At 35.5% G+C, this 15,307-nt stretch overlaps 1 long non-coding RNA gene across 1 annotated transcript; it reads left to right on the forward strand.

Moving 5' to 3' along the window:
* The first annotated feature begins 2,287 nt into the window (after positions 1–2,287).
* On the forward strand, positions 2,288–7,775 carry LOC145614713 (uncharacterized). The gene is made up of 3 exons (XR_014107139.1): positions 2,288–2,317; positions 2,415–2,467; positions 6,860–7,775. It is a non-coding gene; the product is annotated as an uncharacterized LOC145614713 (long non-coding RNA).
* The last annotated feature ends 7,532 nt before the right edge of the window (positions 7,776–15,307 follow it).

The following is a 15,307-nucleotide window of genomic DNA, read 5'->3' on the forward strand; positions in this document are numbered from 1 at the left end:
TTTTTTTAAAATTGTAATTTATTAGGAGTAATTACTGGTAGGAAGAGGGAAGAGCACTAATTAGGGAGAATAACGGTCTCCAGGATATTTGTGCGGTTTTTTTTTAAATTAAAAAAAAATGATAAGGAGGGTCCAACTCAAACAAAACAAAACAAAACAATTCAACGAGCCATACCTATTGACATCTTTTTTTTTTTTTTTTTTTGGATTCAAATGAGGCCAAGCCAAGAGAAAGAAAATAAACAAACTACAAACAGCGAAAAAAAAACGAGAAAGATAAACACAACTACGCTTCTACGAAGGCACTAGCAGTGGGAAGGCCAAACCCCTAACATTCTCCCCAAAATACTACTAAGGCTTAAAGAAATAAAATTAAGAATATCTAAGTCGGTGTCTTGAGTGACTCTGCGATTAGCCATACCTATTGACATCATTTTGATAGCTTGTAATTTAGTATATTAAGATTTTAGAGTGGTTTTGGGCCTTGATAATGTGATAAATTGATGTTTTATAGTTCACTAATTATTACTCTATTTTTATGCATTTTTGTGTATCTCATGCTCCATGGGCTTTGTTTGTGTATTTGATGCATCTTAGCACTTATTGGTGAAGTCTATGCAGTGATTGAGCACGTAAGGACAAGGAAAGAGGCAAGCACGGGTTTGTTTGTGTATTTGATGCATCTTAGCACTTATTGGCACGTATGAAGTCTATGCAGAGCACGCACGGACAAGGAAAGAGGCAAGCACGGGTTAACAAAGCTATGAAAGAAATAAGAAAGATCTTTGTGTGAAATAAGAGCATTTGAAAGTGTTTTGGAAGGACTTTTGCACAAGGGTCTACTTTAACTGATGTAGGTGTCGTTTGAAGTGCGCCTACATTTAAGCATGTGGTGAATATGCTTGGCATTCATAGGAAGTGGGAATTGACATATACGATTAGGGCCGGGACACGATTAGGGACAAGGAAAGTAGGGAGCCGCCAACAAGTTTTTAAGGAACTTGTAAACCGTTCACGAATCATTAAAGGCAACCACGATTTTAAGGGACAACGATAGGCAACAACGATTGACCCGTGAAGGTTACACCCCATTCATAATCCATGAGATTACTAACTCCATATGGTTCGGAATCACGAAAGGAGGATCGGGGATGATGGTACGAAGTGAGTCATGGAGTCACATTCGCCTGTATTGGCCTCTAGCCCTCTACTCGATTCTTATAGTGAAAAGTATTCCTGCGATCTCAAAGGCATACAAACAAAATATTCAATTTGCTCCAAACTATTATTATGCTAAATTGGTTGAATATTAATGCACACATTATTCTAAAATATTGTGATCACTTCGATTTAATAACAAGATTAAAAGGAACCTAAAACGGTTGTCCAAATTATCTTATTAGGCGTTATATTCAATTACATATTCCCTTTAACATGCAATATGGTGATCATAAATAATAGTAGAATAAATATTAACATTGGAAGCAATTCAACAATAATAGCGTTAGTCAAATCAAATGATAACCATAATCATGATACTAGCAATAAGAATAAAAATAAGAGTAATTAAGTGATTAATTACTCACTTTCCACGTTTCCTTGAATTGCTACATCATGAATAAACTGTTAGTAACTTCAATAAATAATATAAATCAAATGGAAACTAAATTAAATAAAAAGTATTAGAGTTGATTTGGTCTAAACCCTCAGTTAATTCTACCTTTCACGCATTGATTTAAGTATAAAAATTCGGGTATTGTATGAACTCCTTAGAGTGCCTAAGGTATATAAAATGAGAGAATAGGGTGACTAGGGTTTAGGCTAGAGCAAGAGAGAGAGAGGAGAGTGATTTTTGGTGTAGGGAGAGAGAACGATTTTTGGTGTAGAAGAAAGAATGATTTGATGATCAAGCTTGTTGATGATTGAAAAAGGTGTGATATAACCTCTATTTATCTTAACCCATTAAAAAGTGGAAACCTTCAAAAATTGGTCAACATCCTTGGGGAATAGTGATATGAGTCTAAATTCCATGATTTTTACTGTACAATTGAGCAAAGTTGCTGAAATTTTGCTGGCTTGAAATTCGTTCAATTCATTGCAATTTGATTCCATTTAATGAGTAAGCATATTACTTTTTCCCCTTTTCCCTCATCTCCACTCATTCTACTTTTACATTTCATTTTCTTTTCTCACTCCTCCCTCTTTTTCAGTCCTTTCTTCTTTAAGATGCGTACTCCATTGATTTTTCATTTCATTTCATAATCTGATTTTTCCATTGAAGCATAATCTGAGTTTTCTCTCCTCCATTGAAACTGAGGTATGGTCATTGAATTTGCCCAATTTGGTTTGTTTTTGGGTATATAAAAATTATAATCCTGAATTTTTTGGGGCTAAAATGTTTGTTCCGATTTTAGATTAATGGATTCATGAATGCAAAGATGGTTTCCTCCATTGAAGCGACTTTGAGGTAAGTGCTTGTATTATTATTATTATTATTATTATTATTATTTTTTTTTTTTTTTAATCGTACATTTTCAAATTCACTATGTTGGGTCTGAGTTTTTTCTCTTTTTTTTTTTTGTCCGATTGGGTGAGTTCATGAGTTGCTATAACTTTTGTTTAAAATTTTGGATTAAGGGGTTTTGGTTTTATGGTAGGATACATCGGGTTTTTGTTTTCAGATCAATTCACTCAAGTTGAGTTTTGGGCATTGAAATCTCAGGTTTAATTTGAATCATTTTTATTATTTTTTTTACTTTTTTTTTTGCGTGTGTTTTACGAATTTAAAGTTTGTGCTATTGTTGGTTTGTTGTGGTTTTTGTTGTTTGAATGTAGTACTATACGTTTAGGGGAGAGAGTGGACCTCTTACTCTCTCCGATTTGCCATCAAATTTGTCGAACCTTAAGGTTGTTGGAGAGAATTTAACTGAATAACAGAGATTCATTTATGAGGAGTAAGAATGATGAAGTTGATTTTGAGCTCTTTCTTAGGTTTAGTGACTGATTTATTTTGAGCTCTTTCTTAGGTTTAGAGAGATTGGGAAAATGTGATGGTGAAGATGCGAGAGAAATATGGGAGCAAGAAATATGGACACTGGAGGAGGTCAATTATAGTATGAGGAAGCAGTAAACAATATTAGAAGACTTTTTGCAAAACCATAAAAGACTTGATTGATAGAAAGAGTAGGGGGAAGGGAAGTAAAAGGCGATAAGGGGAGCAAGTGATATGGAGTTTATTTTTGATAAATGTGCTTAATGAGAAGTGGTAGTACAGTTTTAGATTTACATAAAAAATGGATATTAATCTATTTTCACTTGAGCGAGTATGTTCTTATATTCATAACAATTGGATAGGGTTCCTCTATGGTAGATTAATTATTCAACTATTGGTTATAATTACTCAAGGTGTGAAAGAGATATGTTTAGGATAGCTTATGAGAAGTGTAGTGACAACGAGCAAGAGCTCATGTAATAGTTTTTGAGAAAAAAGCTTGTAAGGGCTTGAGACAAGTATTACTTGTAAATAAAATAAATTTGCCACCATTAATATGGGAAAGTGAGAGGGAGAGAATATGGGGTAAGAAAAAGAGTAGGAGGAGCTGAGGGAGAATTGGGAAGTACCTTGAGAGAACATTTTAAAAGTAAACGAGGAAGAGAGACATAACTCTTTTAGGATCCTTTTTAGGAATGGCAATGGATCGGATTCGAGTCGGATGTAGCTAAATCCGAATCCGATCCATTTAGTAAACGGACCATGGACTCGGATCCGAAAAATCCGAGTCCGAATTCGATCCGACTTGTATTTTTCGGATCCGAATCTGCTCCGTCTATACGGACCTCCGAAATGATCCGAATATTTTTTTTTATTTTTTTTTGTAATGTCATATACTTATAACTATTTGTATTGTCATACCAAGTAAAGTATAAACATAACATATTTAAATTATGAACTTAGTTACATAACAAAATTTTGATACAAACACAAGTAAACAATTGTCCCAAGTTATAAAGCATATGCTCATACTCTCGGATTCGGACTCGGATCGGACTCCATCGGACTTTGCGTAGGGTCCAAGTCCGATCCGCCTCCTATTCGGATTCGGATCTATCTTATCGGATTCGGATTCGGACTAATTTTAAACGGATTTGGATCGGACTTTTTCCTTCGGATTGGATTCGAATCGAACTCGGATTAAATTGCCATCCCTAATCCTTTTGATTTTCTCATAACCATGAAAGGCGAGTGAGTAAAGGAGAGGCAAGGAGGAAATATTATAATTCCAGGAGCACGTAATTTAAACAAATAATTAAGGCAGGTATGAGTTTAATGTGTTATGACTAATTTATAGTTGTAATAGGAGAGAGTTAGTGATGCTTGAGTTAGGAGGAGCCAAGGGAGAATTGGGAAGTACCTTAAGAGACCATTTTGAATGTAAACGAGGAAGGGAGACATAACTCTAATAGGATTCTTTGATCTTCTCATAACCAGGAAAGGCGAGTGAGTAAAGGAGGGACAAGGAGGAAATATTATAATTCCAAGAGCACTTAATTTAATCAAATAACTAAGGCAGATATGAGCTTAGTGTGTTATGACTAATTTATAGTTGTAATAGGAGAAAGTTAGTGTAGGGAATATTTCAAGCACTATAACCCCAAGCTTGAACCCCACTGTGATCATACACTAAAGTATGGTGGCGTTCCAAAGGGAAGAAAGCTAGAGCAAAAGAGTCGCCAACAAGTTTTAGGAACTTGTAAACCCAAAACGATCCAGGAGATCGTCAACTCCATAAGGTCTTGAACCAAATAGGGTTCGGGGATGAGGGTACAAATCCAATCTACAAAAGAAAGGACTCGCCCTATAAAATAGGCCTCTACTTTGTTCTACTCGTATTCATGTGCGCTTTTCGAATAACATGCAAACATTATATTAATCCTAACCTGTTTATCTATGTTGGTTGAATATTAATGCACAAACAAAGCTATTATTGGCGATCACTTGTATTAAAATCACATTAGCCTAAACCAAATTATGAATTATCTTATTAAGCGTGATTTCAAATACAAATTCCCTTTAACAAGCATAAAAGGCGTGATCAAGCAATAACAATAATATAATATATCAAGCAACATAATAATAATCATAAATAATAATAATAATCATCATAACATAATCAAAATCATAATAACGCATAATAATAATAATTATAATCATGTTAATAATAAAGCCTAAATATAATAGCAAGATCCTAGGCATGATACTAACAAGATTAATAACAAATCCTAGCATGTCACTAAGCAATAAAGATTAAAGCTTTAAACCTAACATGGTACTAATATGCTATCATGATATTAGGAATAATAAAAGACACCCTAAACATGATAATAGAAAGCATTAAAAACATCCTAACATGATACTAGGAATTAATCAATAATAAGCATGCTTTCTACAAGAATAGAGCAATAAGATTACATACTTTGATGCCTCGTACCTCTTTCTAATAACAAAATACATGCGTTAGTAAACTTCAATGAAAATAATAAAGAATAAAAGAATTAAATTAAATAAAGTTATAAAGTTTAGACTGGATTTGGGACCAAACCCTCAGAAAATATTAAACCTTGCAGTCTAGGGCGAAGGCAACTTCGAACTTGGCTAGATGATTCTAAGTCTTGTGAATGCGGAATATTGTGTTTGTAAAAGCTAGTTTAGAAAGAGAGAGAAAGAAAAAATTAAGTAATTCTTGATGAGTGTTGATAGAGAGAATTGATGAATGAAAACGGAGTTTTGGGACCCTATTTATAAGGAAATAGTCCGGAAAAGTATAGAATTTGATAAGGAATAAAACTACACGCTGTCGCCAGAAATTCACTCTGTCGCGAGGCGACAGTGTCTGTCGCGAGGCGACACACTTGTCGTTTGGCGACAGTCTAACTTAGACGCGCTTTTCCATGCGGAATCTGATCTTTAATCAACTGTCTCTACGGAATCCGTACAGAAGATAAAAACGTGTTTTCAAAGATAATAATAATAATAACGATGATAATAAAATAATAATATTTTATTCCAAATAAAAGTCCATCTTAAAATAAATAATTATTAAATCTAATAATATTAGAATTAAAAAGAACCTTCTAGAAACTTCTAGAAAGTTATAATTAATCCTAATAATTTTAGGAATAATAATTAACATTGGGCCCTCCTCTAGATCATTGGGCCGTATGTAAATAATTAACCGGGCCAAGTTTAGTATTTTGGCCATAACTTCCTCATTATTCATCGGAATTGGGCTTATAATATATCGTTGGAAAGGTCTATTCGAGCCCCATCCAACTACACTATTATTGGACCATAATTATGGACCAAACTAAACTGGTTTGGCTATTTTTAAATAAATAGAGTTATTTTCGAAAATAGAGAGAAGAGAATTTTAAATAAAACTAAACCGCAACACTTGACTTTTTCACACTTTCACCTCATTCGATTATGGTTCGACGTGAGAGGCATTCATCTCTGGGTTTGGTTTTGGGGAGACACAAATGGGTGTCTACAAAAGCCCCCAATTTGACTGAGTTTGGAGAAACGAATGTTTCGAAAACAAAAGTCAAAGTAGCGATAGGGACGGAGAATGATTCAAAACGTTCTGCGATTCCAAATCATTCTTGTAACGCCGATACTTGCAAACTAATCATTAGTTAAAGCAGATAAATGATGAATCACATTTATATAGAGTTTATAGGCACATTTATGCTAGTTTTATAATTGCTTTTTGAGTCTTTTATCGCTTATTAGGTTGTAATTTCATAAGTTGTTTGTTTTGTGCTCTACTACGCTCCGTTTGTGTTTTTCTTAATGTTTCAGGTAGTTTCTATAACTATTTGGACGCTTTCGGAGTAGTTATGGAAGAATCAGACAATAAAAGGATGAAACGTCGATGAATCGAGGTCACTCAATGAAGTATATGTGATTTTGGAAGCTTATTTTGAGATAAATAGGTATGAGGAATGAATATGGCATCCACAAGGGTCGTTATGCAGTTTACGAAAATGAATTTGAGTTAGAAACGAAGAAAAACGATGTTTTACAAATTTGCAAAAATGACCTTTGTCCACTCTTTTGATCATAACTTGAGCTCTACAAATTGGATTGATGCGATTTAAATTGCGTTGGAAACTAGACTTGAAGAACTTTCCATTGATAGGTCACACGCTCCGAGAAGATTTCTAGAACAGAAGTTATGAGCATTTGAAACCAGGTGTTGCAGTCAGCCAACTGCAGGGGTGGCTGCGCCCCTGTCCCGCGCCCCATCGAGGCTGCTGCCGCCACTGCCAGGGCTCGGGAACCACCCTGCGGCCGCGGGTTCTGACGAGCAGCCAAAGAAGCAACGTGAAGCTCGTGTTCTCGACTTCTCTTGCGATCTTAAGCCACGTCATCTTCTATCATCCACTAATAATTCAACTTATGTAATTTATATTTTCTTATTTCTTTTCTTTAATTATTTTTAGATTAGTTTTAGGATAATATAAATACTCAAGGGATATTATTTTTCCCTTATGCCTTTTTAGGCCTTTTATATCTTTTATTATTTTACGTTCTTTTTAGTTTTCTCTCTAGAACCCTAGTTTCTCATGGCATCTCCATGGATTCTTCCATGGATGATTCTTGGGTTTATAATTTTAATTCATTGAGGTATTTTATTTCTATTTTCTTGCTTTTAATTATGTTTTATTCCTTAGATCTAGTTTTATTTATTTATTTCATGCTTGAGTAGTTTTATTTCTAGGGTTTGGGAATCCATGTTTATATTATGAATCTTGATTGATATTTTTGATATTTTGATTATTGATTCTCCAATTGATAGTGTTCTATTGTTAATCTTGCAACCTAATCAATTGTTTAATTAATTATTGTTAATAAGAGTTTGAATCGAAAGATCTTACTTTTAGAGGCTTACCTACAATTAGCAATTCTGATTATGTTAGCGACCGAACTACATATGTTGAATTGAGAGCGTTAAGACCCGACCGTAGGCTTAGCAATTGCTCTAGATAATTGATTGATTGAATTGTTATTGATGTTTGATAGATTTAGAACTATAAACATGGTGAACCTTAACCCTAGGTCTTTTTATTAATTGTTTTATTCCTATTTTAATTTAGACTACTTTTCAATCCCAAATTCGTGACATAGTTTAGTTTCTCCATACCTTAGAAGTTAGATTGAATAGCCATCTCTCTGTGGATTCGACCCTACTTATCCTACTACATTGTTAGTTGGTTTTGTTAGGAATTTATTTTTGACAGGTGTACGACAACCTATCAAATTTTGGCGCCGTTGCCGGGGAGACGGCTTAATTTTATTTAGCTTCTTATTTGGTGAGACTAATCTGTATATATATTTTTTCTTATTTTTATTGTGTATATACTTACTTTTTGTTTTACTCATATTGGGGTTTTATGGAGTGGTATGATTATAATTCGTATGGGATGAATGATCTTAATTATCAAGGGCAATATGATTATAATTCTGGGTATTATAATGCTAATGTTTCTATGTTTGATGCATCATATGATTATCAAAATTCACAAAATATATGCATGAATTCCTGTGAAAATTCTTATTACCCTAGTGAGTCTTATATGCATGATTTTAATTCCTCTTACCAATCCCAAGTGGATAATTATACTCAACCCAATTCATCGGAGTGTAGGGAACTTTTCAATATGATGAATGAGTTTATTGTTAATCAGCATGAAGAACTTAATGAATTGATGCATGATTGTCAACGTATTTCAAAATCTATTGAATTACTTGCTGTGCAACAATATACTAACCAACAGGTGATACATGATGATAATGATATTGGTTTTGAGGATTGTATTTCAGTGGAGGAAAGCATTAATTTGACTCATGATATTTACTCCCCATCAAGTGAAAGTACAATAGAGGAGAATAATTTCCCATCCATCTATGATTCCGATGGTGAAAATTTTTGGAATGATGATATTGAGGTAGTGGAGAAGGAAGAACAACCAATTATTGTGAAGTCTTTGATTGAGAAACCAATGGTTTTGGATCTTTTTGTAGTCGAAAATTTTGTTGACAAGCTTATTCATGAGGGTGAAGTTGAAGGTAAAAACATTTATGTTAAGCCTAACCCATCTCCCCTTCATATCCCGTTTTCCCATAGGCTTGATCTAGTTCCTTCATTCACTATGTCAAATCCTCCATACTTTCTCAAAATATCTCCATTTCATGATACACTTGGTCATGTGGACCTTGATGATTATTCAAAAAGGTCTACATGGCCTAAGGGGCAAGCAGGGGTAAGGTGTATACATTCTTTTTCTTTTTATTTTAACTTTTCTATTTACGATCATTTTTCTTTTATTTTTTCTAACCCCTGTATTTCAAGATCTGTGTGCTTGCAGTCAAGCCATATGCGGTGCTTAATGATATGTTTGCAGGGGCGTATGATAAGTTACTCAAGGCATTGGATTCTTCCGATTGACGAATTGAGTAGGGTCGTGCGGGACCTTAAAAACCAGAGCTAATCGGGAGGCAACCCGACTTTCTTCTCATTTTTTTTATCTTTTTTTTTGTTATTTAAATAATAATGCTAATGTGTGTTCAAGTGATGAAATCTTTTGCTAGGTACAAACATTGCTAAGTTGCGTACTTGGCTACGTCGGCTACCCAATTACAACTACCAATTGTGGTGGAGGTGTCTATACCCTTGACGCTCCCTTTGCTTACCCACCCCTTGTGAGTTGTGCCCCTCCCTTATTTATGTTTTAGTTTCCTCTTTGTTCACATTGAGGACAATGTGATGTTTAGCTTGGGGGAGGATAATTGTCATCATCACTTTATACATGTTAGTTGTGTTTTAGCTTAATTTTTATTGCTTTGTAGGTGTTGTATGGTTTGTACCATTCATTAGGAGTGGGAGTTTACATACAATGAAAAACAATGTATTGCTTTCTTTTTTTTTTTATTTTTTTTTCTAGTTGTTTTGATAGTGCATACTTGTGTCTATTTTTCATATTTTTGACTTCGAACCGTGTGCGGATTTGGTTTGACTCTCTTGAGCTTCTTTTGATCTTAGTTATAATTCTAAAATTCAGTCGGTTTACGCTATACATTGATAACTGCTTGACATTGTGTGAACCAATTGAATGGTTTGTGGAAAGATTGGTTGTCCCATATCAAGTATAGCTAGCCAATTCTCTTGTTAGGTCACCTTACTCTGTGTTTGTGTGATTGATGCAATTTGTTATTTCAATGACTTTGGCTTGAGATTTATTAGTAATTTGACTATGATTCACGCATGCCGCATATGATAAAGGCCATGTTCTTTAGGTAGCCTTCAGATGATATTTAGATACATTTGTTCCCTTTGCTCACCCATGTTGTTGCCTTGCCCATTCATTGATATATAGCTACATTACAAGCCTCTTTAGCCCCATTGGTTACTATTCCTAAGTCTAGCTAGCTTGGGGAGCTTATTGATGCGGTGTCGTTGTTTATGTGTCAAGCTTCAATTTATGCAAAACATGGTGGAATAAAGATTGAAAAAAATTTGTATTTATAGTTGAGAAGTGTTACTTGAAGATGTGAAGAAAAAAAAAAAGAAAGAAAAAGAAAATAAATAAATAAAAAGCTTGTTTATATGTACTTATTGAAAAAGCCGAAGAATTGAAAGAAAAAAAGGCAAAGAAAAAGGAAAAAAAGAAAGAAAAAGATTATCCATGACGATGTATAGTTGATTTCAATCTTGGTTCTATATAATGTTTTAGAGAAAGTTGGTGATGTCAATTGGAGAATGAATTTTAGATCATTATTTGTTCATGTTTATGTTATTGCTCCCCAAGTTGGCTTTTTCGCTCACATTTTCCTAAATATTATCCTACCCCTTCACCTTTACCCCATTACAAGCTTTAAAAAGTCCTTTTGATCGGCATGTGTGTTTTGTGATTGAGTGAACGTTATTTCTTGCTATCGTCATGTTACCTTTTGTTGCATCAAATATTTATATTCTACAAGGTGTGCGGTGACGACTAGCTTGATTGGGAAATCGTTTGTGGCCAAGTTTGGTTTCAATTGTGGATTGCGATGTTGAGTGGTTCTATTTGTGTCCGAGCTAAATTTTGGTCTTAATACCTTTGGTTTGATTATTTGCTCGAGAGTCGAGTCGGTCTTATTCTGGTTCCCTGAAAGTCTTATTTGTCATATTTTTCTATCTTGAGTTTAGTGTTGCTTGGGGACAAGCAACGGTTTAGCTTGGGGTAATTTGATGAATCACATTTATATAGAGTTTATAGGCACATTTATGCTAGTTTTATAGTTGCTTTTTGAGTCTTTTATCGCTTATTAGGTTGTAATTGCATAATTTGTTTGTTTTGTGCTCTACTACGCTCCGTTTGTGTTTTTCTTAATGTTTCAGGTAGTTTCTATAACTATTTGGACGCTTTCGGAGTAGTTATGGAAGAATCAGACAATAAAAGGATGAAACGTCGATGAATCGAGGTCGCTCAATGAAGTATATGTGATTGTGGAAGCTTATTTTGAGATAAATATGTATGAGGAATGAATATGGCATCCACAAGGGTCGTTATGCACTTTACGGAAATGAATTTGAGTTAGAAACGAAGAAAAACGATGTTTTACAAAGTTGCAAAAATGACCTTTGTCCACTCTTTTGATCATAACTTGAGTTCTACAAATTGGATTGATGAGATTCAAATTGCGTTGGAAACTAGACTTGAAGAGCTTTCCATTGATAGGTCACACGCTCCGAGAAAATTCCTAGAACAGAAGTTATGAGCATTTGAAACCAGGTGTGGCAGTCAGCCAACCGCAGGGGTGGCTGCGCCCCTGTCCCGCGCCCCATCGAGGCTGCTGCCGCCACTGCTAAGGCGCGGGAACCACCCTGCGGCCGCGGGTTCTGACGAGCAGCCAAAGAAGCAACATGAAGCTCGTGTTCTCGACTTCTCTTGCGGTCTTAAGCCACGTCATCTTCTATCATCCACTAATAATTCAACTTATGTAATTTATATTTTCTTATTTCTTTTCTTTAATTATTTTTAGATTAGTTTTAGGATAATATAAATACTCAAGGGATATTATTTTTCCCTTATGCCTTTTTAGGCCTTTTATATCTTTTATTATTTTACGTTCATTTTAGTTTTCTCTCTAGAACCCTAGTTTCTCATGGCATCTCCATGGATTCTTCCATGGATGATTCTTGGGTTTATAATTTTAATTCATTGAGGTATTTTATTTCTATTTTCTTGCTTTTAATTATGTTTTATTCCTTAGATCTAGTTTTATTTATTTATTTCATGCTTGAGTAGTTTTATTTCTAGGGTTTGGGAATCCATGTTTATATTATGAATCTTGATTGATATTTTTGATATTTTGATTATTGATTTCTCCAATTGATAGTGTTCTATTGTTAATCTTGCAACCTGATCAATTGTTTGATTAATTATTGTTAATAAGAGTTTGAATCGAAAGATCTTACTTTTAGAGGCTTACCTACAATTAGCAATTCTATGAGACCGAACTACATATGTTAAATTGAGAGCGTTAAGACCCGACCGTAGGCTTAGCAATTGCTCTAGATAATTGATTGATTGAATTGTTATTGATGTTTGATAGATTTAGAACTATAAACATGGTGAACCTTAACCCTAGGTCTTTTTATTAATTGTTTTATTCCTATTTTAATTTAGACTACTTTTCAATCCCAATTTCGTGACATAGTTTAGTTTCTCCATACCTTAGAAGTTAGATTGAATAGCCATCTCTCTGTGGATTCGACCCTACTTATCCTACTACATTGTTAGTTGGTTTTGTTAGGAATTTATTTTTGATAGGTGTACGACAACCTATCAATAAATGAGTAAAGAAATGCGTATCTTGCACCGTCGAGCACACGTCTCTGGAGTAACCGTTTTGTTGCATTTTCTCTTGACGACCTTCTACAAGCTAGAGAACGCCATCTTTGAAGGTACCATTGCGTCATCATGTTCAACATTTCTTGGTGACAATCCTCCATAGTATCTTGGGAACATCGTCGAAAATAACCGTACGTCGTCATCTTCAGGGTTGTGGAAGTACGTCGCCATGGCAGTGCGTCACCGCTATAGACAATCTCTTCTTTATCTTGAGTGACCGTCGAAGGTGACCATATCTCGCCATCTTCAGAATTTGTGACAACTCTCCACATCCTAGGGAATGTTGTCTATCATTGCAGCCACATCTCGATGTTTTCCTTGAATCATGGTGACAACCTTCCCAATCATAGCGAATGTCGTCGAAGACCGCCTCATCACGAACCGCTCTTCTCAAATATAAGTGACAACCTCCACAATCTTAGAGAATGTCGTCGAAGACCGCCCATCTCGTGCTATCTTCTCAAATCTTGGTGACAACTTCCACAATCTTAGCGAACGTCGTCGAAGATCACCCATCTCATGCTATCTTCTCAAATCTTGGTGACAACTCCCACAATCTTGGCGAATGTTGTCGAAGATCGCTCATCTCGTGCCATCTTCTCAAATCAAGTAATAACTCCCTCAATCTTAGCAAAAGCTATCAAAGACCGCTTCATCTTGAATCGTTCTTCTCAAATCTAATAATAACCTCCCCAATCATAGTGAAAGCTATTGAAGGTCGCTTCATCTCAAACTGTCCTTCTCAAATCCAAGCGAGACCCTTTAAATTTTAAACCCCCCCTGTTGAAAGCTTTGTCTTCTTGAATCTTCAAATCATCTTCCATCCTAGGAAATTGTTGTGAACCGTTACTTCAGTGCTTGCGATGAGCCAATGCTTAGGCGCTTTAAGCTAAGTGAGACGATCTTTTGTCAGGTCGATCACTCATTGTGATTGTAATCGAGCCGATTACTAAATCATGTCAAATTGCTTAGAGGGGCTAACTGGCGTACCAAGGAACCCAAAATTCCTGTAAAAGGTCCGCATAATCCAATATGGGGCCACACATTCTGTCGCTGCACTGGCGCATGCCAGAACCTTCTGTCGTCGCGATATCGTTCTGTCGCCAGGCGACAAACTTGTTGTTTGGTGACAGATTCCGTTTCCATTTCTACTGCTGCTGCTGTTCATTGCCTGGTTTCGCTCCGAACTCTCAATTTGGTCGTTTCCTTATAACCAAACCTGCTCAAATCTTTTGCAAATTAAGGCTCTTCACCTATGATTTATTGATCCATATAATTTTTGCTCAAACTCCTCTCATCTTGGAAGAATCTCATATAAAAATCCGAAAATTTTGTTGCTCGTTGGAATGTACCTGCATCTATATTTCGGACTATAGGACTTTGCTAATCTTTTATTATCTTAGGGTTGACCTAAGGCTTAGTGTTGCTTGACCATTGATTCGACATGACTCGACTCAAAGCGTTTGACGCATGTGTTAGACTCAACTCGATGTGATATGACACGATGTGATTCAATGTACATGACTCGTGTGTGATGTGCGACTCGAAAATGCAAAAAATCAAAAAATTTCCGTCATTTTTGTGGAGGGTACCGACTTTCCCCAGAAAAAGAAAGACATGAAAAAGAATCGAAGTGTTTGATGGTGCATGTTGAATGAGCTTAATCAAGTATATGCGTTTGATACTATCTCTCAAAGTACAAGGAGTAATTCCTCCTAAACTATCTTAGTTGACTCGATTATGAAAGTATTTAGGTAACTTAGGCACGGAGGCTAAGCACTTCATACTTTTTGATACAATGATGATTATGAGTGATGAGTGATGAGTGATGTGTGGTATGACAAAGCATGCTTCAACGTTATGTCAAGACTTCATGACAAAGGGTTCCTAATTGGAAGTCTATTTGGTCATGTATCTGTGCAGTGTGTGAAAGTGAAACTAAAGTTAGGCTGCAAAGGCTAACGGTATGGAAAAGTAGTATTTGGTAAGAGTCAAATAATGATGACTCTTACGCTAGGTAGGCTAATGATGTAAGGATCAAGCCCCCAAGTCTAGCTCTAAGTGAATAGGGATGAGCATTGGAGATCCCTTGATATGATCACGGTGTAAGTGTGTGAATGTGAAAATGAATGCATTTTTATTACGGCCGCATCCCATTGTGAGGTTGCCTACGTATCCGTTAGGAATCAGGCCAAACGTAGCTCTAGCCGAACCTCGCACAAGTGTATGTATACCTCAAAAAGGTCTTTTTTAAGGGTTGTAACGTGGTTAGGCTAAAGGTTAGAGAAGAAGGGAATAAAGGCTCAAGACCCTAGATAAGCCCCCAAGGTGTGCAACCTTGCTTTTTGAA

The sequence above is a fragment of the Chenopodium album genome, chromosome 25, assembly GCF_948465745.1.
Source record: "Chenopodium album chromosome 25, dcCheAlbu1.1, whole genome shotgun sequence".
NCBI classification, from domain to species: domain Eukaryota; kingdom Viridiplantae; phylum Streptophyta; class Magnoliopsida; order Caryophyllales; family Amaranthaceae; genus Chenopodium; species Chenopodium album.